This window comes from Ailuropoda melanoleuca, chromosome 2, assembly GCF_002007445.2.
Source record: "Ailuropoda melanoleuca isolate Jingjing chromosome 2, ASM200744v2, whole genome shotgun sequence".
NCBI classification, from domain to species: domain Eukaryota; kingdom Metazoa; phylum Chordata; class Mammalia; order Carnivora; family Ursidae; genus Ailuropoda; species Ailuropoda melanoleuca.
The window spans coordinates 105,673,405-105,700,283 of record NC_048219.1 but is presented as its reverse complement, the minus strand read 5'-3'; the positions used below and the strand labels follow the sequence as shown (position 1 = coordinate 105,700,283).

Genomic DNA, 26,879 nt, shown 5'->3' with positions numbered 1-26,879 from the left:
GGCGCAGTCCTTAAGCGTCTGCCTTTGGCTCAGGGCGTGATCCCGGCGTTCTGGGATCGAGTCCCACATCAGGCTCCTCCACTAGGAGCCTGCTTCTTCCTCTCCCACTCCCCCTGCTTGTGTTCCCTCTCTCACTGGCTGTCTCTCTCCGTCAAATAAATAAATAAAATCTTTAAAAAATATATATATAACACTTGGTATATTCAAAGCTATGACACTTGGGGGCCTGAGTGATAGGGAACAGAAGGAAGGACGTTGAAAGCAGAGAAGTGCCTAGAGGAAGATACAGTGTCTGAATTTGCATGGCAGACTCATAGAGAATAAGAAGCTCAAGGTAAGTAAATAATGGCCTGGTGCGATAAAAATCTCCATGGTGAGACTGAGAGTACATGGAAGAGCTAGATGAGGTCATGATTGCATGCTGTGCTCATGGGTGTGACCTTGAACCTTGAGCAATGTGAAGTCTAAAGAGGTCCAAGGACAGTAAGTGGTAAATGAAATAACCAGTCTTTGTCTTCTGATAGTCCTCATTCCATGGCTCTTTAATACTAGCAAAGCAGCCAGGGTGGCAAGCAGGGCATCCAATCTGAGGATGACCTAAGTTGGCCACACAGACAAGAAGGCTCTGGCAGGATGGGGAAGGGAAATACAACAGAAAGAGCACAGGCAGTCAACATAGATACATTGAAGACGTTATTGAAATAAAAGACTTCAAATCACAATGGAGAACTGATATCCATCGCACAACTCTGCATAGGGAGCTTAAAAGCTAAAGAAGGCAAGGAAATGGGCAGACGTTTGTGGTAATCACTGGGCAGCCCTAGATTTTTGCTGGCTGAAAAGCTAGTGTGTCTGGGGAGGCAAGCATAGAAACCCCACTGGTACAGGTCATGTCACATGATTTTCCCTGAATTTATGGATTCAGCAGTCTACAACCCAACTTGTTATGAAGATTGGGAGAAATCTGATAATAAAAGTCACAGTATTTTTTTTTAAAGATTTATTTATTTATTTGAGGGAGAGAGGAGAGGCAGAGGGAAAGGGGGAGAGAGAATCTCAAGCACATTCTGCGATGAGTATGGAGCCCCAACGCGGGTTCAATCCCATAACCCTGAGGTCCTTAGCTGAGCCAAAATCAAGAGTTGGATGCTTACTTGACCGAGCCACCCAGGGCTCCCCCAAAGTCACAGTATTGTATGAAGTTAAAAAATGTAGGCAGAGTTAACCTTAATAAGTTTATGCTCAAAGTAGTTGACTCTTGAAGCATACAGGCTACTTTATGACAACGGGGACAACTGTTCTCCATCTCCAGGGAAAACAGTGCAAGGCATTGACTTCTTACCAGGAAAGGAATTAAAATTAGTTCCAAAGGACAGTAGGAAAAAAATCACTAACATCCATTTCCAGGGGGAGGGCTTAGATTCTTCTTGAGGGGTGGTCTTTACACGAGGATTGCATGCTCAGCTTTTCCCCATGTGTAGTGGCCTAAAGCCAGGATAAGGATTTAAGTCCTCCTAGCTCTGGATCTTTCCTAGGTATCATGTGTGCTTCGGTAGAAAAAGGAGGTACAGGTCAAACACAGGACTTGTTCTGCATTAAGTGGTTCTATGAAGCCTCAGGGAGTCCTGTGACTCCGAAACTGAAGTCGTTCACTCCCCCTCACAGGTAACCCCAGGCTTCAGTTAGAGCTAAATCAGTCAGTGTTGCTCTTGGGCCTTTCCCCATCTCCTCAAGATGGTTCTGTTTCATTCAGGTTCTTGTTTTCTTTTGATCTCTCCTTTCTAATCTCCCCACCACTTACTAGCCAAACCCACGGTGTTGACCCATACCATCAGATTTCATTTTGTGAAGTTGTAAGCTCCTTAGAAAAACAGATACAGTTTTAAAAATGTGTTTTAAAATGATTTCCTCTCTATAACCCAGTCTATTGGATTTGAGAAATTAGCTCTCCTCTCTGGGGAGGAGACAGTTATTAACTTGAATTAATGCTACATGGAAGGGATTTTTCAGTCACCGCTCTAATTGGCCTGTGGCTCATTGTCCAGAAAATGGGAGAGAGACATGGCTTGTAAGATCCATAAAATCACTTGTACGTTCAACAGATATTTCTTGAGAGCTTCTAGTGTGTAACAGGCACAACCTTGTTCTCTGGGGGTTCAAGGAGCAAGAATGAAGAGAAGAGAAAGAGGAGTGTTGCTGGGGGGCACTGAGTTCCAGGAAGGTCCCTGCCATCTCACAAATCCTAATCTAAATACGGCCGACAGGAGCAAAAGAGGGTGTGTAAGATGTGTGTGGTGATGCTGGGGGAGCACATAGTTAAGACCTCCCTGAAGCCAGATTCTGTGTTTCAGGTAAGAGCTGGGAAATTTATTGCTTCATCATATGGGGTGTTATTAGCACACCTGACTCAGATTTTCCAACTGTGAGATTTCTCTGACAGGAGCCGGAGGCCCAGGAAAAGCTTAGGCCCATGGGGAAGCTAGAGTTTGTTTCATTTTCCATCATGGAAGTGTTTATCCTGAGGCTTTTATCACTGAGTTAATATAATAACAACAGAGTAATAGCTTCCTGTGTTCCAGGCCCATGCTAATTGCTTTGCATGCATTAAAGGCTGGTCATATTTTGTTCTAGGGGTGTGTTCCTGAAGACCTCTCATAATTTGTTATTTATATTGTTTCTAGCTTGCATAATTCAGCATGGATTCTCTCAAAGGACAGTGGCTTTCTGTTCAGCAGCTGAAGCAGACCCACCATGAGGCAGCCAGTGGTTCACAGTTTACCAGCTTTACCACTGTGCAGTCCTTGACTCCTTTTTAATTTGGAGAATTTTCGTGATTTCAAGGTTTGCGCATGAAAAAACATGAGTCACATTTTTATGTGACCACAGTTTCCCATTTGCCTCACTCAGAGTCCCACTGAACGTGACTAGATTGTAGCTCATTCAGTCCCCACCACAGTAATGTCACTGTCGCCATTTTACAGACAAAGACATAGGCTCAGAGAGGGAGAGCACTTGCCCCAAATGCACAGCCTGAAGTAGCCTCCAAGGCCCTTGCACCCTAATGGATCAGACTCCATGCCCTCCGCTCTTCATGCTGAGGAATTCCAGACAGAATAACTGTTGGGGCCCAGCTTACCCAGCGGGCTGTTGGAACCTGAACCTGGGTCTTTCCCCTTTCTATCTAGAGCTGTCTTTATGCATTCATTTCCTCATTCATTGAAATGATAGTTATTCATTTACTTTTTACCAAAGTGTTTTCATTTCCTATTGCTGCTATAACAAATTCAGTGGCTTAAAACCACACGAATTTATGCTCTTTTTATTTTGGAGCTCAAAAGTCTGTGCTCGTGGTGCTGGCAGGGCAACATTCTTTCCTCAGGCTCTAGGACAGAATTGTTTCCTCAGTTTTTCCAGATTATAGCAGTCCTTTCCTTGTGGTCTTTAACTCCCATCTTCAAACTATGTCACTCCAGACTCTGGTTGCATTGTCGTATTTCCCTCTTCTGAGTTTGACCCTCCTCCCCCCACTCCCTCTTACAAGGATCCTGTGATTCCAGGGGGCCCATCCAGGATAATATTCCCATCTCAAGATCCTTCGTTTAATCATATCTGCAAAGTCCCTCTTGCTGTGTCAGGTACCATATTCGCAGGCTTTAGGGGTTGGGATGTGGATATCTCTGGCAGGGGCATGGGGGGGGAGGGGGCACGGCAGGCGTTATCTGTCTGTCACACCCAAGTAGCATTAGCCCAGCAGTTCCTAGCAGACACCAAGCTAAGTGCTGGGGGTGCAAAGATGCCTGGCTTACAGAGGCCTTTTCCTGGAAAGCTCAATTTATAAGATGCTGAGGAGTGGCGAGGGAAGGCAAATAATCAAATATGTGCTAATGTGATAGGGGCCAAAAGAGCAGTTTGCATGGATGGGTTCTGGGAACACAAAGGAAGATGCCACCAAACCTACCATGCTGTTCTTCCTGGACCAGGGCTTACATTTAATAATCCATTCTGCTTTTTTTTTTTTTTAAGTCTCTGTTGTTTCTCGATATGGACCAGGAGTCGTGAGCTTCTTCCTGAGTCCTATAGCCTTTCTCAGAACATCTTCTATCCCTAGTATTTGAATACAACATCTGACCATTAAGACACATATGCCTGGTGCTTTACAGTTTACAAAATGCACAAAATGGATCTCATTTGTTCATATCAGCAGTCTCTAAAGCAGACATTATCATCCTCATTTCTAAGGGTGAGTCTCAAAAGAAGGCTGTTCCAATTCTGGCAAAAGCTCAGTGGTGAAACTGGAGATAAATCATAGACTTTCCTCAGTGAGATACATGGAAGGAAATTGAGCAGTTATCTGTGGGACACTTTGATGGTGGGATGGGGAATAAACTCCCCAGGTCACGGAGTCCCTGTCTCGAAAAACAGAAATGAAAAATGAGTGAAAGTAAACAGAGCTAAATTAATGCCATGTCGTGTTCACGCCTGTCATTTCTCCTGTGGGAAAGGCCCATGCATAAGAGAAATAGCATCATTATGTGTACGTAGGGAAGGGGCTACACCTGGGACCTAGGACAGTGTCATTTCACTGCAGGGAATGAGAGACCTCAAAGACTGTGAAACAACCTGGACAAGTAGGAGCATCTGTACCTTCTCTTCTGCTTTGTTTCTTTTTCCTGGTTATTCTTGCCAGGTGTTGGGAGGGAGAGGGGTTCTTAGGTGTCATCTTATATATTCTTGTCACCAGGGAATGACGTCATCTAGTTAAGTAAGTTAGGAAACACATTAGGAAAAAACATTATGATCAGACATGAAAAGCAGTGATTAAGCATAGATGAAATGGTGCCATTGCTCAACAGAGTGTCATTCCCTCCACATCGGCCATCAGAATATTTAAGACAAAAAAAGAAAAAGAAAGGGGGTGAGGGCACCTGGCTGGCTCCGTCTGTAGAGCGTGTGACTCTTGATCTTGGGGTTGTGCATTCGAGCCCCATGTTGGGTGGAGAGATGACTTAAAAATAAAATCTTCAAAAGAATATTTCAGACAGGCATCCTAAGAGAGGAGAATCCTGCCACCTGTAAATGGGTCACCCCATTTACAGACATCTTGTATCTGTAGTGGCCTGGTGCTTCCTTGCTCAGCTGAAGGGCTTCCTCTCGTCTCTGCTTTGTCCTACGGGACACGGATTGAACCCACATTAGCTGATTCATTTAGAAAGAAAACAGTGGGTGCAAAAGCAGAAACACTGATGAGGGGAAAAGACCTATGAGTGGCTATGGCTTCTGTCACTAACATGGCTTGTGACCTCAGATGGTCACCTAACCTCTCTGGGGTCCTCATTTTTCATATTTGTGGAAGAAGAGGTGTTGGACTGGTCATGAGATTGCAAATGCAATACCTGTAGTGGCCAAACTGTGTAAATGGCCAAAGTGGGCCAGGTATGAGAAAAATCTAGAGTTCTCTAAGGGTTTGCACACTTTTCCCACTGTTGAAAGGAAATAAGTACAGAGAAAGTTTTGGGGGGTTGGTTTGTTTTATCAATAAACAAAAGTCTCGCCTTTGAAAACTACGCAATACCAACCCACATGTGGTTTCATGCCAAACGTCATGAGGGAGCAGTGGGGACTGTGGCAAACTGAAGAGCCTCTGTCTGGTCTAAGGGAAGTGGTCCCACCCAGAAGTGCACCCCAGCGTGGACGGACGGTCTAATGTTTNCCTCTGTCTGGTCTAAGGGAAGTGGTCCCACCCAGAAGTGCACCCCAGCGTGGACGGATGCTAATGTTTCAAAAGAAGATTCCAGTTTAGGTTTTTAGGGGTAGTTTTTTAGTCTGTAAATAGTGGCTTATTTTTTTTTTATACAGGGACTTAAAAATGTGTTAAAGACAACCCTCAGAACAGAGAGAGGATTTCTAGTTGTTCTTCCTGTTCTTAGAACTCTGGGATATTGACACTTCCTTGCTATCCTGTGTGGTCTGGTGACCCACGACTGGCTACCACTTGCTGAGCACCTATTATGTACTGGTCATATTCTAATCATTTAACAAGTGTGAACTCACTGAATTTTCACAAGAACCCTTTGAAATAAGTGCTATAATTTTCCTTATTTTACAGAAGATGAAACTGAGGCACAGGGAGGTTAAAAAGCTTGCCCAAAGTTACACATTACCCTCCTTAGGTTGTCTGAGCTCCTTCCTACCCTTTATTTTTTTTTTCCTTTTTTTTTAATAGTATTTTTTATTATATTATGTTAGTCCTTCCTACCCTTTAAAGCAGAGTGAGTAGATCGCCATAACAATGAAGTGTAGAGATGACACAGAGAGGTGCCTGAGTCATTGTCCCAGCAGAGAGCACATTACACTAGTGTCCGAGGCTACCTCTCCTCAACCCTTTGCTCTGCCCACCTCCATGGAGAGCCTTGAACTGTGTGATTTCTGAGCCCAGCTCCATTATTTCCAATGACGGCTTATGTTCAGTCACTGATGCTATAACCTGTGTTTAAAGCAATACAGTATATTACCCAAATCATTTCCATTTGAAGTGATTTAATTGAAAATCAAAATGAATTTTTCCTTAAGTAGTTCCTTCAAAGTATTCTCAGATGTGATGAAGCAGGTGATGCTTGGGGAAAAGGACCCTTTCTAGTTATCCTAAAATCTGTCAGTCATCACGAATATACCCATATCTTTTTATGCACATGGAAAGAACTTGACATAGGCTGGGACCTTCTTCACCAAAGCTCAAGGGCTGCCCGGTAGAGCTGTCACTTATTTCACAAATTCTCATTCTTAGCAGGGGCAGGAAATTTTTGCCTTTAAACTTCACCTCTTTTTCCCTGTAATGACTTAAGCAAATTCAAAAATTTCAGTGCACTAAAAATAGAAGGTAAGTTTGAAAAATTAAAGAATCAATTACAAAAGTTACCTAAGAAAGCTCTTTTTGATAGCAATATTCTTAGTATATTTGAAGTGTGAACTTTTCAAACTTTTAACATAAAACCATTTTTTCATGAGTATATGTAAACACAAGGCAAAATTGAAATCTCTGTGATTTTTGGAAGCTACAAGATTCCTGGCTCTATTTTCTGGCTGAGTTAGCAGAATTACCTGAGGGAATCATCACAGATTGAGCTAACTGGGCCCCTCCTTAGGACCATCTCCATTGTTTTGTCATTTCCAAGTTTGAGGAGTCTGGTCCGCAAGCACATTGGGAACCTGTGAGATGCTTTAATATCCATCCATCCATTCCACCATCCCTGTTCTCTTGCTTTGCAAAGAGGAAAAGGGAGTTGAGGTTCAAAGCCCTGTTCTCAGTCCAGTGCATGCATACACATCTATGCTGATTCTCTCACGCACAATACTTGTCTCATAAGTGCCCTGGCAGTTAATTAGCCAAGAGAACTGAATTCTTTAGAACTGTTTAGAGAGCTTGTCTGTAACTCATCCAAGTTGTTCAGAAAAGTGGGGTTATTTTGTTGTTCTTTTTTAACCTAAATAAAATGTGGTAAACAAATGCAAAAACAGATCAAAAGTGAGTACATTCTGTGGGTGCATACCGGTTGGAAAAAAAATGATTTAAAATTCTATTGAGTGTCTGCTGATAGAGTGGCTAAGCCTTTGCATAGGTATTTATAAAATTATAATACCCAATGGGACATAAAATATTTTTATTGAGCTCTTTTATGTATATCTGTGGCCTGTAATCTCAGGAAATCTCAAGTGCCTTTGATTCTGCTTTAAGAAATTTGGCCTTTTCTTTGAATTGCTGTGAACTTTGAATAGCTGCTGAAGTGAGTAATGGTGATAAAGGGAGTATTTTTATTGTGCGTTAAGTCTTAAGTGGCTCAAACTGATCCTCAAGGAAACGGTTTTCTTCCTCTTCGTGTTCTTTTTTATTTTGTTTTAAGCAACATCTTCCATTCAGATAGTAAGTTTAGATAAAGCAGGTAGGATTTGTCAAACCAAAGTATGTGATGAAGTTCGGGACAGCCAAAAACATTGTCTTTCATAAAATATCCCTTTTCTCTTTGAAACTATTCTCTGAGACGAACTTATGATTTTGTGCTCTACAGAAGACTTTCCCGAATTCCAGAAGTTTTCAAAACAATCTCATACGGGGGCATCTGACTGAGGAAAGCATTCACTTCTGAAATGGCAACGTCATATTAAATACTTTGAAAGGAACAGAGAAGTAGTTTTAGGTAATATCACTAAGAGTTTAAATAGCTACCTCCTTCTTGGGAATTTAAATTCCCTGGTTTAAGGGGCTCTGACTCTCTCATTCTCGATTTCTGTCTAAATTCTGTGCTCAGACATGAATATTTTCCCTGTTAGATGTTTTGACCCTGAACAGAACTCTCACCAAGTCAAAGCAGAATATGGTCTCTCTGTTACAACAAACGTAACCCGTGAAGAAGTTGGTGCCCTGGAGAAGCACCTTTCTCTTGCTACAGGTGAGCTGGTTATTGCCAGTGAGCCTGAGAGCCACGTTCCTCAGCTCATCTCACGGAGGGCCAGACTTTACTTTGGAACACCCAGTAAATGTCTTAGGTCAGGAGGTTCTGTGGGTAGAAACCAAAAGATGTTGCCCTTCAGTAAGTGTGTGGCTCGTGCAAATACTTTGGGTAGCTCGGCTCATTAACCAGGGGCATCACTTATTTCTTCTTCTTAGGAAACAAATGAATTTGAACAGAGCACAGTCACGGCAATACCATTCTTGAGCTTTGATCCTATTTTTGTAACTCTCCTGAAGCAACAAAACTATAATTCTCTTTGTTTTTGGACTTGGCTTATCAATGCTTTGTAAAATGGAGATAAAATAATCTGTGGGGGGAAATGGACAATTTTGGAATTAGGAAAGAGTTAAGAAAGAAGTGGAAAGCACCTGCTGGGAAAAAAGTACACTTTCATTACAGAGAGCTCGTCTACGGTAACCTTTCAGCTCTATTGTCCTTATTGATTTTGACTGCACGCCAAGCACTGCATGGCGATGAAGAGGAATCACTGTCTGTGGGGTGAGAGGAGAGCGGTCTGCCATTTGCGTCGAAGTTGTTGCAGAATTCAGGCGTTAATTGGCCAGATCCAGCAGATCTGAGGGGTAGACCCACAGCTCTGGGAGGCTCAGGAGATTGTCCCTGGGCCTTGTGCATTTTCTGGCCTTGGAAAAACTGGCCATCTGCCAGCGTGTGACTTTCTCAGGACTCAACTGAAAGACAAAGTGTTGGGCTGTGTTCTAGTTCTCAGCTTGCCTGGGTCTCGACCTGGAACGTCTCTTCCAGCAGAAGAGCCTGGGCCTTGGTATGTTTAAAAATGTCCCCAGGTAATTCTAACGTCACTAGGTTTGGGAGTGAGTCAGCTCCATGATCCTGGAAGCCTTTGCTAGCCAGCCCAACTCTGTGAGGAGGAGAGAAGGAAGACAGTTCATAAGGAAGTTTGACTTACAGGTGGAAGGGAATGTAGAAGGTCAACGAGAAGTCAATGATTGCTTTCTCTCCCACTCACACACTGCTCTTGCCTGGAAGGGGAGGTTGTTGAATCTGTGGATGCTGAAGGCCCGCACCAGCTGTGCCGGTGCCCAAAGGTGGAGGATTTGCCCCCCATGCACCAGGCTTTGTCAGTCCTCAGGCTCTGAAAGGATGGAGATAGTGGAGAATTTCATTGAACATGTGCTGTCCCCTCCATCCCGTGTCAGTCTGTCAGCCACTCATTCTAATACAGATGCGAACAGTGTTTTGCATTTCTTCTTTTTCCTATGTAAGAGCTCATTCAGATTAATAATGGGGAGAAACAGTCTGAGGAAAAGAAAGTTGTAGATAATGAAGAAGGATGCTTTGAACCTTCAGCAGCCCCTCACTTTCTAGGGACTATGCAAATAAAGAATTGTGGTTAGAGGCACCTGGGTGGTTCAGTCAGTTGAGAGCCCACCTCTTGGTTTCTGCTCAGGTCATGATCTCAGGATCGTGAGATCAAGCCCCGTGTCGGGCTCCATGCTCAGCAGAGTCTGCTTGAGATTCTCTCTCTCTCCCTCTTCCTCCCTACCGCTTGCATACACGTGCTCGCTCTCTCTCAAATAAATAAATAAATAAATAAATAAATAAATAAATAAATAATGCATTTTAAAAAAGGACTGTGGTTGGAGAATGTGTGAAGGGGAATTAAAGAAAAGAAGAAGTTTCAGGGTGAGATAGACCTGGGAGCAGATCTTGTTTTTCTCACTCAGTTTTGTCATCTTGGGCAACTTAATCAACTTGAGTCTCCCTTTTCTCTTCTCCATAATGGGCATAACAAGGCTAACTAGAAAGGCTGCTATTTTTAAAGTGCCTCCCCAGACATGATTTCATCTAACAATTGGAGATAGTGAATGGTAACGCGCACAGCACATGTTAGGTATTCCACAGACAGTAGCAAGTATTATTACAACACAGCTAGCCCTATCTGTCTACTCATCTTTCTCTTCACACAGGCAGATTCCCCTCTTACCCTGCCCCACTCTAGTCTACCTTATTGGCTAGCACCATGGAAGCTGTTGAGAGCCTAAAGGTTCAGAATTGGAGAAAATGATAAAACTCTGAAAAATAAGGATTTCAAGAGCACTGAAGCCAGGCCAAGTTCCCAGACAGGACTGGCCATTGTGGTAGTATCTTCTCCCCCTGCACCATCTGTCATCCCCAGACCCTATCTACCAACATTTTTTTCCCTTAGATACAGTTCTCTGAAATTCCATCCATGAAAGCACCATTCCATGTAAGAAATAAAGAATCCAGAAGATAAAATGCCCAAGGGAAGATCATTCACATGTTAGTATGAATGGGTTAAATCTGTGGGCTTTGCTCTATCAGCTTATCTCAGAACACTAGAATTTAGGACATGGGGTTTGGGGTAGAAGGAGACAGGAAAATCCTTTTTCTAAAGAAATTTAGGAGTTTCTAATCCTCTGGGTTAAGTCTGGGTGAGACTTCTTCTTGACCAGGGGTGCCAGGGAAGAGGGGTATTAGGAAGTAGCTTAGGGATACAGAAGTGAAGAGAAAACCAACAAATGCAACTTACAAATTACAACCATCATTTCTCTGGTTTGCCATGTGTCATTGCATTCAAAGGGGGAGAGAAAGCACTGTTCCTTTTGGTCCTCTTGCCCTCATACTCTCAGGACCCAGACCTCAGGCTGGTACTATCATAATGAACTACTGAAGGCCTGGCCTGCTATCCCAGCCCCATTTACCGCAAGTTCTCTGTGAAGTACACCAAGTGGCAAACTGAGAGGTTGAAAGGAACTTTTAGAGCAAGCCCTTTGAATTGGGGTCTTACAATGGCTATATGCTTCCCTTATCTGTTTACATGAATAGTGAAAGATAGATCGTCATTCACAATGATTGCATTGTCTTGTAAACAGATCAAAATATGTTTTTCCAAGCATTTTCTGTTTGGTTGGTTTGCCACTCTCCCAATAAACTTTGTTTCTACACTAAGTTAATAAATTAGCATAATAAATCCATTTCTTCCCACTAATGCCAAGCTTATACTTTAGTCTTAATTAGCAAGCTTTTGCTGTAATTATAAGTGATGATCTGAAAACAATTCCTTTGCAAATACTCTCTTATAACATTTTATTTCATTTATAAAATAACTTGTAAGATCTGTCTCTTGGGTCACTGTATTTAACTTGTCTAACCCTACTATTATTGCATTTTTTCTTCTCCATGAATTTTTATTACCTACTTTTACCTAAATATTTGGACATCACCATTGGAGGGAGAGTAGTGAAAATTGCCGCAAGAAAAATTAATACACGTTTTACAGTTTACACTTTTACAACATCATCTCCATTGATCCTCACATAAACCTCTCAAAATAGGAAGGACAATAAGTTCACGTTCACTTAACGCAACTGAGTTTCACAGAGACACTTGACTTTCTAAGGGTCATGCAGCGTCAGGCTGCAGTGGATTCAGCCTCTTGATTCCAAGTCTCACAGTCTTGCAGGGTAGCATTAATTACATTCTCCATCAGTGGTTCTCGCATTTGGCTGTGCCTTGGAGTCATCTGGGCATTAGTGATGTCCTGACTCCACCCCAGGGATTCTGATTTAATTGATCTGGTATGTGGGCTGGGCACAAAAATTTTAAAATCTCCACAGGTCAATTTTAATACACTGTCTGGGTTGAGAATCACTACATGACAAGGCAGTAGATTCAGCTGTATGTTTGTTTGTTTGTTTGTTTTTCTTGCCAATACCATGCTAAACTTCCCTGCAGCCAGTGTCTTGTTTTCAGTAACCTACCACCAGCACTTCCCCCAGAATAGCCAGTCTGGTGCCTTTTGTTTAGGAGGCACGTTGACCTTCTGCAGAACGTGGGCCTTGGGTTGGTCCTTGAAAGATACTAAAATGGGAGTATCTTTGCTTCTTTGGATACTGTGAGGAGAGGCAGCAGAGGATTATGGGTACTCCAGTGAGGTACAGCAGAGGATTATGGATACTCTGTGAAACGCAGCAGGGGATTATGGGAACTCCAGTGAAACGTGGCAGAGGATTATGGGTACCCTGCTGAGGGGCAGCAGGGGATTATGGGTAAGCTTGAAGCCTTTAGAGACCAACAGCTTGGGCCCAGATCCCAACTGAGCCATGTAAGCAATAATGTTTAAGGATTTACCTAACCTCTCGGGGACCTAGGGACCTTACTCCCAGTCATTCAGTCACAGCAGTGAGCTCATTGCTGGGGAGGCAGTGGAGAGGTGGAAGGTAGGCCAAGACTCTTGGGAAAACAGGACAGCATTGAGACAGCTGAGTCCCTGAGCCACTCAGGAAAATGACTGGAGTATAGAGTGCATCCAACCTGCAGACCCCTGCCCTGGATAGCACTAGCACAGATGTCTGGGGAAACAGAAGTGTCAAGGAAAGTCCTGTGGGTCTGAAGGCCCTGCTGGAAATGGAAAACCATAAATAGGAGAGAACCATGGACATAAAGAAAATAAGACAAAATTCTAAATTCATCCTAATTATTTGTTGCCTGTTAACTGAACTTGAGGTCTCTGTTCCTTTTGTAAAATTCAAACAATTAGCAAGTTTTAGAGAGTTACTTTGTCCTTGACATGATGAAAGGAAGGCCCTGGAAAGATAATATAAACTTGGCAGACAGAATGTGGGTAGCCAGGCCCCAGGGCTGATCCTCACAAGGAACTCCTGGAACCCCTTAGCACAAGGAGTACAAAGCCTTTCATCTGGAGCTGAGTTTCCAGAGTGGCCTGAACCAATCTTTTACCAGCATCTGGAATAGTTCTGGGGGCACGAAGCCAGCTGAGTTTCATGGGCTGTCAGACAATGAAACCTGGGTGGCATCCTTACTCTGTAGCCAGAGTTATGGGCAGAATGCTTCAGGGCTAGTGCCTGTGGTGATGAGGAGAATCTATAAAGTGGACATCTGGTATCGTGGAGACAAGGGCTGTGGAAGGCATTGGATAATCTCAATATGTGGGTAGTCAAGAACATAAGATAGGTTCACCAGCTGTTCATTTTCATGCAGCTGTGTACAAGGTGGCCAGTCTCTACTATCCATGATTCTCTTGCCTTTTTTAAAAGATTTACTTACTTATTTATTTATTTATTTATTTATTTAGTGAGAGAGAGCAAGGGGAGGGGCAGAGGGAGAGAGAGAATCTCAAGCAGACTCCCGCTGAGCGTGGAGCCTGATGCAGGGCTCCAACCCACAACCTTGAGACCATGACCTGAGCCAAAACCAAGAATGGGCTGATTTGCTGACTTAGCCACCCAGGCACCCCTGCTATCCATGAGTTTTCAAAGAATGATTTGTGTGACACATGAAGGTCAGCCATGGTGTAGAGATGAACAGGATAGTTAGCCAGTCCTAGGTGCTCCAAAGGGGGAACGTTATCTTGAGTATCTAGCCATTTAATTTTGCATATAAGAAAAACAATGTCACAAATAACTGAGGGGCTTTAACAAGGCCACAGTGCCTGTGAGTAGCAGACCTGGAAGAGGAAACCAGTTCCTTAGCTAGTTTTCTATTTTCTCCCTCCCTGTGGCAACAGAAGTTTGCCTAGCACTAAGATGACCATAGATGAATCTAGAAGACAATTTGTCAGAGTAAGGTGGAAGACTTGTAGGAGAGGCATTTGTCTCTGGAGCCATGACTTGTCCAGGTCATTATTCTTTAAATGCACATGATTTTGCAAGAGTGGCTACACACTGATACATATACTTAATGACTTTGCTGATTATCTTTTAGGATCATGCTTATTTCTTGCTAATGTATCTGAATTTCCTTCCCTCACTTACTGGGATGAATCATCTGGCAGGGTTACTGGTGTCTTCCCCAGAGAGCCCTTTGCTTCACCGCTCCCTCTGTGGCTCTGAATGGCTTGTCAGAATGTACATCCCACTCGATGACAAAGAAGCACCTCGAGTGAGAGCTTCCTGCCGCTTTCAGGGATTAGGGATAAAAATAATAGTTTTAATGTCAAAAAGCACACTGGGACAATATTTCTGGCAACATTTCTTCAGTAAAATCTTCAGTTGGGTCCTACTCTATGCACTGAGTTTTGCCTGAGTAGAGAGAGCAGGTATTATGTAAATTGTGCTAGAAAAAATGTGATATTCTTGCTTTATCCTTAAGTTCCATTTAGGTGCAAATAGGTGAGGCTTCTCTCTGATCTGACATGAGCCCCCAGGAGAATTAACTATACAATCCGTCTCTGACTTTCAAAAGTCTAACTAATGCACCTCATTAGAGCTTTTCTTTTAGGTGTAACCCCAGGAAGGAAGAAGGCGGGAAGAATAGAGTACCTTGATTAGGAGTGGGTCTATGAGTCTCCAGAAATTCCCAGGACATTTTAGGATAGATAACTCTATGGCTTAAATATTGATGTATTCTTGTGTGAGATGCATGTGGTGGGCATGTCAGTTAAAGGATAAGCATGCAAAATCTCATTTTCAAGGAGCAGAAATCAATTTAATGGTGCTTTTATCTTCTGCGCAAATGTTCTATCACTCCATTGTTTAATGTTTCTGATGGCACAATACGTTTTTCAAAATAGTTTTCTGTTGAAAGTACTTAAGAATATTTAAGTAGATCAGTATTAATTTTACACACAGTATCATTAGGGGTAAAACAAGGTGATACCATCTGCATGAAATATCATCATATTCGACAACATTGGACATTCATTGAGTGCCTTTGGCGTTGTGCAGGGCTTAGTGATGGGGTGATATATAAAACGTTGTTCCTGCCCCAGACGGTCTTGAATTATAATTGGGAGCTGGCAAATCGCATACAGTGTCTGTTTATTGAACTTAGAATGACACATTCTCCTTTCCATATGAGCTATTTATTGTTCTCATTGCTGTTATTATTAATATTATTATTATTATTACTATTCTTATTATTTCATTTAAACACTTAACGAATTCTTTCTTAGCAGAGGCAATCGCCTCCCAATTCACTGGAGTATAACAAACACAGAAAGTACATAAGTTTCTGCCAGCAATTATAAAAAAATATATATAGTATTGACTATATTTCCTGAAACAAAAATTTGGACATATTAGTCATGTGACAATGTGTATTTACAGGGATAGTGAGAAAGTAAGTTTTAAATTGGTTGAATTTACTCTAAATTAAACTGTTGAGCAGGCATCTCAGACATGAGGCTGTTGTAGGCCTATGTAAAGACATCAGTAATAGAGCCCCACCTACCACTCACTGGTTAATGACTGAATAGTCAGTTCCTTTGGGGATGACCATTGTTCAGTTCATGTGCTCAGCTTCCCTGTGGAGGCTCTTTGGATCCCCTGTCCCGTGTGAATTCCTTTAAAACACAGGGGAAGGGGTGCCTGGGTGCCTCAATTGGTTAAGCATCTGACTCTGATTTCAGTTCAAGTCATGATCTCAGGCTCCCAGGATCGAACCCAACGTCAGGCTCCTCACTCTGTGGGGAGTCCGCTTGAGATCCTTTCTCTTCTTCTCCCTTTGCCCCTCCCCCAGCTCACACACATGCATGTGTGTGAGCTCTCTCTCTCTCTCCCTCTCTGTCTGAAATAAATAAATCTTTAAAAAAGAAAAAAGCATGGGCAGGACCAGGGGAGGCAGAGAAGGAAGAGAAAGATTGAGTGCAAACATTGACATTAACTTATGAGTGATCATTAATGACTTCTAAGTGTTTAAGTGTAACCATCAACCACCGAAATTCCTCATCTACGGGACACTCTGACTTTTGTTGATTTCTCTATGCATACGTTACACTCAGACAACCATCCAGGGACTACAAGCATATAATTTCTGTTGCTAATCTTCTTAGATGTCCAGCCATCGGGAGCATACCTTTAATGAAAATTATGGCTCAGTTTTTTACACCGTCCTATTCCACAGTGGGGTTTTCCTTTATGTAAAGTCACTTTAGAATTTAACATTTTTTTAAGGAAATAAATGTTGTTGATAGATGGAACAGACAATAAAACATCATCTGAAAATTTATTAATGTAACTTCACAGAGCTGTTCAATATGGAAGATAGTTGGCAATGTTGTGGAGTGTTTTGAGTGAAGAATAATGTGGAATAGATGTGGATTGATAGGCCAATGGTCGTGGGTTCATATTAGAGACATAAAGAAAACACTTTGTTCTCTTATCCATCATACACATTTAATCTTGGGGATTTTACTGTGTGCTTAGTTCACTTTGTAAGTCAAATCCACGGATGAAAAAGAAGAGTTTTATATGTTTTTCCTGACAGTAGTAATGTTAAACTGTGAACAAATTGGGATGTTCTTTTAAAATCCAGTGATTTATATGACACTATTTTCCCCCTTTAAAATTTAGTATGCTAGGACTGAACAAAAGCTGCTAGCAATCCCTGGGAATGTTGTTATGGTGTTTGCTGCACTGCTATCTAAAGTGACAATATATTCCATGCACCCTCCCCACCACCAGAAAACAAATGAGTAAATAAATCACAGAAGCCAAAGCCACCAGGGCGCACTGGGGTGGCTGTCAGCCAGACGACTGGCCTTACATTTCCATTTAGCTTGTATTCCAGTGCGTGTTTATGTTTTGAACTGATTGAATCATCATTAGCTATGAAAGTGGAAGTGGGTTTGTTAAACCGATTCTGCTGATAGTCATCGGAGGCCAGACCTGATATCTCTGATAAAATCACCCACTCCCTGGAAGAATGGCCTGGGAGCCTTGGAAGCGATGCCGTCAGCAGCAGCGTGGTTCACGCTCAGAGAAAGATGGCCAAGTCTCAGATAAAGTTACCATTAAGGATAAATCTAAAAGCTCAGGAGAAAGTCTAAAAGAAATAACTTGAGTCTGTGGAAAGAACATGACATTTGAAATCAGAACAGCATTTAAATTCTGGCTTTCCCACTTACTGTGAATAACCTATCAGAGCCTGTTTTCCTGTCTATAAAGTGGGGTCCAGACTTTTGCCCGATATCCCCATTGCTCTGAGCATGTAAAATGGTATTATGAGGTTGTTCAGTTTAACTCTGAGTTGTTATACTGATGCTAGATGCTATTTATTATGTCTTTTATGTTCTGGAAGGAACTTGATGTTTCAGATTAATGTCACCCAAGTCTCTGTCTTTATGTGATCAGTCCTAAATTATAGCTTTTTGTATTTTCCATATTAATTAGTAAGTGGATTTAACGCATGGTTGGATGTTCAAAATGAAATAATTCTAATCCAAATTCTACAACAGTTAGCTTCTCCAAAGGTGGACAGTTTGACGTCTCGTCACATTCCCCGTGGTTTCATTTTGCCATCTTCAAGTCAGACAATTACGGTACTTGAGGTGGGTTTCTTTTTCTTTCCTTCTCCTCTCTTTTCTTTCTTTCTTTCATCCTTCCTTCCTTTCTTTCTTTCTTTCTTTTCCTTTTCCTTTCTTTCTTTCTTTTCCTCCTTCTTTGTTTTTCTTTTCCTTTTTTTGTTTTTTGTTTTGTTTTGTGTGTGTTTGTGTTTGTTTGTTTGTTTTGAGCAGGGCTAAGACATAAGGGTAGTCCCCAACAGAAAATGAAGGAATGTGCCAGAACACGGTAAAACTGTCAATAACATCCTTGCAGTGTAGTCTGAATGTTGGCTTTGTGTCAACCATCAGAGTTAAAAATAACAAAAATAGAGGGATGAGTGATTTTTTTTTTCTAAAGCCTTGTGATCAGAAGATACTTGGAATTATTCCTCCTGTAAATGCTGGTTTGCATGATTTCCTGTGAGTGTTAGAAGTATCTTTCCCTAAACTCTGTTGCTGTTGTTCTCCAGGTCTTTACTGTTTCTCACAAGTAGGGAATGGAATGTGCTAAATGCAAAGGTTTCATTAGGTGACTTCTATCTTAGGGCCCAAGAGAAGTACACAGCAAAAAGAGAAAAGGTTTTTTCACGGTAAAAAGAGAAAGAGAGAGAGAGACATGCATGCTGGAAAAGCACAAGAGATTTTATGAAGATGGTATCTTCTGGATCTAATCTTAATGGCATTCTGTATTAAAATCTCTGAACTTCAGCAGTGTTTTAAATACTTATCCTTCCAAGCTGAGTTTTTACAGATGATCAAAATCATAGAAATTTAAAGCTAGAAGACACCTTTGGATTAGTCTATTTCTGTGCATTTTATTCACAGATGAAGAAATTGAGGGGCAGAGAAATTATGTGACTTGACTAAAATCGCACAGCTGGTTAGCAGCAAAGCTAGGACTGGAATGTAGATTTCTTATTTCTACTTGTTATGAAATTTGGTAAAAAGGGCCTGTGTTCCCACCCTGGATCAGAATAGATCACAGTGAGTGGAAATAATGGCCCTCAAGAAACAGATGAGGTTGGCTCTCTTTTTCTATCAGATAAAATGCCAACAGGTGTCCGAACATGACACATACTGCCTTTTCCCTCTGCTCTGATTTGGGGTCCTTCCGTCATCCTTCTGGTCTTGAGCTGACCTAGTGTCACTCTCCCAAGGATGGGGTGGAAGACAGCAGGGCCACCATGTTGAGGTCAAGCCTTTGCACCACAACCAGGCAACCCCACACCCAGTGGGACTGAAGAGGGGGGAGGGGGCAAGAATGTTTAAACTTCTTATATAACTTTTCTTAATACAGAAACTGTGGGGGTGCCTGGTTGGCTCAGCTAGTTAAGCATCTGAGTCTTGATTTTGGCTCAAGTCATGATCTCAGGGTCCTGGGATGATCCCCCATGTCAGGCTTCACGCTCAACAAGGAGTCTGCTTGAGGATTCATTCTCCCCCTCTGTCCTTTTCCCCATTCTCTGACTCTCTCTCTCTCTCTGAAATAAATACATCTTAAAAAAAAGAAAAAAGAAACTTTGAACTCATTGTGACAACCAGCTGCCACTTTCCTACCTCGTGTAGGACGCTAATGGACAGACTTCTCCTTATTTCTTTTTAATACAAACTAGAAGCAAGCAAGCATTATTTTTAAATTAGAAAAGCTTTCCCAGCAGTGGAGTTGTTTCCCTTTCATACTGCACACATAGACCGTCTCTTGGAAAGTTAGTGTCCCTTGCTGTAGAAGCCATTTAAAAATAGGTACAAACTACTAATGCCATCCTTGAGAAGGAACTGTCATAACATGGTAGGCACTGGCGTTTCAGAACTCAAATAGAAATTTCCCAAGGGCATCTTTTTACACTGATATAGAGTGGTTTCTATTGTAGGTCAATATCGGACATCTATTACTGAAGTAGGATTTAGCAAGTTTTGGGTGAATACGTCCCAGTTGGCCTGGTTTACACCTACTGTCACCTACTATGAGTAGCCACTCTCCCCCATAGTCTCCAGTGGGTATCTGTTTGGATGATTAATTATCTGTCCATTTTACATATTAATTATAAGAATTAAGTATTCAAGCTCAAAATATTACCAGAAGTAAGTGATTTATGTTTTATGCTGAAGCATCTTTGTCCAGAGGCCTGTAACCTTAAGCATGGATGAGAATTACCTGGGGTGTTCTCTAAAATTAAAGATTCCTGGCTCCAGCACCAGGTACAGTGATTCACTAGGGCCCAAGCTGGCCAAGGTATCTGCATTTTAAGTGAGCAACACTTCTTCCTTGCCCTGCTACCTTGACTCTTATGCCAATGGCTGTTGGCCCACTAAATGAACAACAGTGACCTCAGGAAATGTTAGTTATCTGTCATTGTTGGAGGAGCTGCATACAAAAGAATCAAAATTACAAGATGATTTACAAACTATGAGGTCTCATTTTGTGAGATTGTCATTGTAACCATTGTTCACTCAACTCCTACTTAGACAATTGCAGTAATATCTTATTTTCCCTACGTCTGTGCTAACCTCTCTCCCATCCATCTTCCACAGTGTACCACAGAGCTGTTCTAGAACACAAATCTACCCTGTCACCTCTTCCACACACTCCTACGCTTGTGCGCACAGGGAAACAGTCAATGGCTTCCCATTGCCCTTAGGGTAAAGGCAAAATTCCTTGACTTGTGTCCTGGCCATGTCCGCCCATCCAGCTTCATTTCCCTCCTTTCAGACTTTTTAAATTGTTCTTTCTCCCACCTCATGGTCATTTCCTGGTTAACCCTCACTCTGTCCTCGCCTTTCTTTTGCATCCTTCTATTATTGATTCTCGAAGCACCTGAAAACTTTCCTGCACCACACACATAGCAGTGCTATTTTACTCTGGCTTGTGACATTTTGATGAACTGTCTCCTTCCACAAGACTCTAAGCTCCATGAGAACAGGAGCCACCTGTGTTTTAATTCACCTTTCTTCCTCAGACATCTTCTCAGTGCCTGGCATGTAGGAGCTTCTCAGTAAATGTTTATTGGATGGATGGATTAATTAATTAGTTATAAAGTAAGGTGACCATATGAAACCCTCCTTGAGTCCCACTGTGTGCTAGGCTGGGGGAAGCTGGTGACCACAAGATGAAGGAGATACTTTTGGGGGAAGGGCATTGTGATCACTTTCTTCCACAGTGTTTTTGAATGAACAGTCGCTGGCCATCAGTGAAGAGCTATACCACGTGCTCTTTGCTCCCTGGACTATCACGTGTCTGAGATGAACTGACACAACCTAGAGCTTTGTGTTGATGGCTATGTTTTACATAGGCCTGATGGTGCCGACTAGCTGAGAACAAAAAAAGAGGGCTCCCCCAAAGGTGAATCATTACCCTGGTTACCACTTAGAAAAACTTATAGCTCTAAGGATTGCTTTATGTACTGACAAGGCAATGTTTGATTTAAACCCTTGGATACTAACTGAGCCCCTAAATCTTTAGCTTCCTGCGTACTGGCTGGTATCTGTTGAGGCAAACAAGCTATGGTCTTCACCATATATGAAATATGTGGGGAGTGAGAGTTATTTGTGTGGTGGCCTCACTTTTATAGAATTCACTGCTGATTAAAGTCCATAAAGAACTAAAACATGAACGCAGGTCACCTCTGGAATCAACTTATTCTGTTCACAGGTTGGCATCTTCAGGCGTAGACAGCTTATCTTTCTTGTTTCTCTCATAGAGGGTCAAGAGGAGACTATGTTTTCTTTAAAACCACATATTTCTGTTCTCTCTCTTTCACCATGTGCATCATAGATGATTATTTGGCAAAGGAACTAAAATCTCTGATTGAAATGAGTTATTTACATGTGGATAGAATACATATACTTGATTTTTTACAAAAATATTTTCATGCTTTTATGAGTATAATATAAACTTAATGGCTATCCTTTCTGAAATGGACAGTAGTCATCTGTCAATAGGGTATAGCAGTATTTCCAACTCTCTCTGATTTTTCTGTCTTCTACCACTTTCTCTTTGCTTATTTTTCTCTTGCTCACCTCCTTACTTAGTATATGTCCTTTCTACCTCCCTCTTTCTCCCAATTGCATTATACTCTAACACTCTCACTGGGAAGTGATTAAGGAGGCCAGAGTGAAGAAAAGGACAGGACAGATTGCTCTACCTTCTGGTTTCAGGGCATTTTACAATGTAGAACACAGCAAAGTGTGCTTTTAGGACACTGACTGGTCTGAACAGCATACAGATGTGGCTTTCTTTCTTGGGCAGTGTCACATCAGAGGCTCACAAGCCTCCTCTCTGCCTGTAATGCCCTGCCCATGCCGCACAACCACCCAGAATGCTCCTGTGACTTCCAGCTATCAGTGTGTGTGCCAGGAGGTACTTTTATGTGAGAAATATGCATAGTCTCACTGCCTGTGGAAGGCTGGAAAAGCCAGGAAACTGACACCCCAGGAAGTAGCTTCAGCCATGGATTCCCATGGGGTTGGTGCATAAACACCCCAACTCCCTCACCCCTGGGGTGGCATAATTCTGAGCCTATGTTTGGCCCCATTTTCCTGAGTGCCCCATGGATTTAGCTTTAAAGGTTTTATCTATTTATTTGAGAGAGAGAGAGAGAGAGACAGAGACAGAGAGAGCACAAGCAGGGAAGAGGGAGAGGGAGAAGTAGACTCCCTGCTCAGCAGGGAGCCTGATACAGGGCTCGATCCCATGACCCTGGGATCATGACCTGAGCAGAAGGTAGATGCTTAACCGACTGAGCCACGCAGGCGCCCCGTGGATTTTAGCTTTGGCTGCTTAGTATTATGCCTTATTAATGGCTCCCACCTTTTCCCTGGTCACTGTCCTCCTGGTGTTCACTGTGTTTCTGAAATGAACTACTTGCACTCGAATCCTTGTCCTTTAAGAGCTTAAGCTAGAACTGGATGTTGTGTATAAGTGATGAATCACTAAATTCTACTCCTAAAACCAGTATGACACTATAGGTTAACTATCTAGAATTTAAATAAAAATTTGAAAAAATAATATTTAAAGAGAAAACCTGTCTAAAGCAAAAAATAAGGAAGTAAACCTAACTCGAAAAGTTACTGGTATAACCACTTTGAGAAAAATGATCATGGCTTTAAAGCACTGTATTTTGACTATACATTCAAAGACAAAAAAATACCCGCAAAGAAGTCTTAAATTGCAGTCAGTAGGTTTGTATTTGTACTAATATTATTTTGAAGCTATTACAGTATTTTATATGTATGTCCTATTTAATGTCTATGTGTGTGTGTTATAATAAAATCAAATAAGTCATCACAAAAACAAAACAAAACAAAACTTAAGCCAGACACTAACGAGTGATTTAGAAACACTAACTTGGGAATTAAGCTGTAAAGTGGTATTTTTCAGGGGACCGCATTCTAAAAACCTTGACTTTTCCAGCAGCGCCCTTCATCCTCTGCCCCCTCTGCTTTGGAGATCTCCTCTTCAGCATTCCCACCTGTGCTGCGCCTTTTCTCTTCAGTTCTTCAAACAACTCCGTTTTCTAGGTCTTAAAAAAGGTTTCCACTTATCTCTGCAACGCCCTTTGGCTACACTTCTTTCTATTGCCTTCCCTTCCCTGCCAGACTTTCAAATACGCATCTAAGAAAATTGACTCTATTTTCTCTTTTTTTCACTTTCTGCTTAACCACTGACAGTGCGGGGTGTCATCATCACACTTTAGCTCTCCAGTCCCCACTAATACCCTTCTTATTACAAAATGTAAAGGCTCTTTTCTGTTGTCCTGCCATCTCTGTCACCGTGGAGCATACTGATGACATTTCTTCCCTGACAATTGTGTCTTGAGTAATTGAATTGTTAGAACTTCAGCAATGGAAGGCGCAGTTAATCCAACCCCTTCATTTTACATCTGGGGGGAAACAGAACGAAAAAAGGTGGGAGGATTGGCCCAGCAAGGTGCAACAGTGTAAAAGCTGGGCTTTGAAGTCAGGGCTTCTGGCCTTCCATCCAGTATGAGAACTGGTTTTGATAAACCTTTGTCCAAAAACTTCACAGTGTTCCTAATTTTTATTTCTTCTCATACAGAGGCATCCCCACTGGTCTCCTAGCTCCTTCCCTCCACAGCCCATTCTCCATGGTGGCAGTCAGGATGATGTTTCTAAAATGTAGACTAGAACCTGTCACTTCCCTGATTAGCCTCCAGTTCTTCTCTACTGCAGTTGGAATAAAGTCCAAACCCCTTTTCATGCCCTGAAAGACCTTCCATGTTCCAGCCCGCTCTGTGGTCACATTTCCTGCTAGAGTTGCTCTTACAGTGACTGTGCTCCCTCACAGACTCCCTCCCAGCTGGCTAGTAAGGAAAGCTTAGCCCTCCCTCTAGGCACTGGCTTTGTTCTAACTTGTTTGGAATTCTTTTATCCCAGGCCGTTGCTTGACTGCTTCCTCCTCATCATTTGGTCTCCACTCACATGGCCACTTCCTCTTACACTGACGCACCTTATGCTGACATCACCATATCTAACATTTTCTTTAGACACATCGCTGACCATCACATCATGCTGTTTTATTTTCTTCATAGCATTTACTGCTAGCTACAATTATGTAACTTCCTGATTTGACTTGGAGTTCAGCATGTTTTCCATCATTAGAATATAAATTCATGGAATATAGGAACTTTGTCTTGTTCGCCATATCTCCAACACCCAGAACAGAAAATGGCCAGGAGTTCACACTCAATAAACATTTGTAGGATGCACAAATCAACGAATGAATTGTGTCTGAATTTTTATTTCTCATTTCCCAGAATCCTTTCTCTTTTATTTTACAGGGTAAAATAAGGGAGCCTGTACTTAACTACTGTCTCAATATTTTTGTGTGTGTACTATCATCAAACTGGTTTTCTCATAAACCAATAAGGACAAAACTTATTCCTCACTGGAGCCCTTTGTTTCAGTTTTCTCTTCAACCCCAAATCCCACTGTTCATCTCTTTAACTGTTCAAGTTGTATCACTGTGTCAAAGTGTAAGGCATGTTACATTTCCATGAAATCACATCCCACAGCCCTCATTGATCGCCCATTCTTCAAACTATGTAAAATCACCCATGCATGTTATGCAATCTAAACACTCACATATAATCTATATCATCTTGAATTGTTTCCATTTGTCTTATATAATAATATTTAGGCACTGTGCCTAGACACTTTAAGTGTGTATGCGTGTGTGTGTGTGTGCATGTACAGTCAATCCTCATTATTTTTGGATTTTGTATTTCTGAATTCACCCACTCCCTAAGATTTGTTTACAATCAAATGGTGTGGTGCTTTGATAACAAATCACAGACATTCGCAGAGTCATGAAAACCTTGAGTGACCTGACATGCACGTTCCCAGCGGAGGTCAAACAAGGCCCTGCTCTGATTTCTTGTTTTTGACCTCCTGCTATAAACAAGTGTCCTGTTGCGCTCTATTTAGTGCCACGCTTTTCGTATTTTATGCTTTTTATGAGTGATTTCAGTGTTTAAAATGGCCTCCAAGCATATCGCTGAAATGCTGTCTAGTGTTCCTAAGGCAAGAAGGCTGTGATGCGCCTTATGGAGAAAACAGGTGTTGGATAACTTTGTTCAGGTATGCGTCACAGGACTGTAGTCTGTTCGTTCAATGTTAATGAATTAACGGTATATATTAAATAATGTGTCTTTAAATAGAAGCACTCATAAAACAAGATTGTGTATTGAGTAGTGATGGAAATGTGGCCTACAGAAACCCAACCCTGTATTTCCCCTAGGAGCGGTATTTGCTAATTCAGTGTTCAAGACAACTTTATAGAAGAGAATTACCAGAAATAATGAGAATTGACTGTATATATGTGTATGCTATATTTGTTGGCATTAACCTCACTTAGGTATTTAGAAAACAAAGAAACTAAGAGTTATTGAAATTTAGTAGTTTGCCCAAGATATTTGCTTAGCTGGTAAATGGTAGATCTGGAACCCAGTTGTCATATTCTTAAGTCTTTTGGCTTCTCATTTGCCACACCAGTGCTTTTTTTTTTTTTTTTAATTAGCTGTAGAGCCCTAATTCCTAGAAGAGAGGGAGGGAGGAAGAGAGTGAAAACACAAGTGGAAGTGTCTGAAAGAGCAGTGAAAAACCGTAATTCATACAAAGAAATAGATGTGGATGATATTTTTTTAAAAAACAGCTTGCTTTACAGTACCAGTTTAGTGTTTAATTATAGTCTCAAATCTTAAAAGAGAAATAAAAGGATTTCTTCATTTCCAAGTTGACTTAGTAACTACATACTTCATGTTCCTTATCATGGAAATGAAAGGCTGACACGTGGCCATACTTTAAAGAATCAAAGCCATAAAAATACTATCATGACCTGGATTTTTGTCCTGCCCTGAGGATGTCCACCTTAAACTTGCATAACATTTATCTGAGCTGAAATCGTATGTGCTATGGAAGTGAACATATCTGTATGATATATGTGGTTAGACATGCCAAGGCCTGATTTCATAAAGAGCTATGACCTTCCTAATCAATTGTGCATTGCTATAGAGAGATGACAGGAGAAATTATAGCTTGAAATCCATTTGAAACAGATTAACATGGGTCACGTTACTATGTGGTCTCCAGGTATATCTATCTATCTGTCTGTCTATCTATCTATCTATCTATCTATCTATCTACCTATCAATGTATATTAATACATATGTACATATGTATTAATACCTATTTTTATATACTTTATAATTTATTTTCAAAAAACAAGTTGAACATTTTTGGAATCTCCAAAGCACTTTTGTGAACACAGTTTGAAAAACTGACTTTTCTTTAAGTAGATTTTATAAGGGCCTGGAGATGAAGAATCCTAGCTTTTGTGCTTCCTATTTGCAGATGATCTTAGTTTAGTGCTAAATATAAAGAAGTCTCTCACCATTGATAATCCAATTTAGCCCACATGGTTGACAACCAGCTGTATTAAGACAATGATTTCTGGGGCGCCTGGGTGGCACAGCGGTTAAGTGTCTGTCTTCAGCTCAGGGCGTGATCCCGGCGTTGTGGGATCGAGCCCCACATCAGGCTCTTCCGCTGTGAGCGTGCTTCTTCCTCTCCCA

General features: G+C 41.6%; 1 protein-coding gene across 14 annotated transcripts in view; it reads left to right on the top strand.

Moving 5' to 3' along the window:
• Window positions 1-26,879, top strand: part of NCKAP5 (NCK associated protein 5) — a 950,566-nt gene that overhangs the window by 644,784 nt on the left and 278,903 nt on the right. The gene's annotated exons all lie outside the window — the stretch shown is intronic.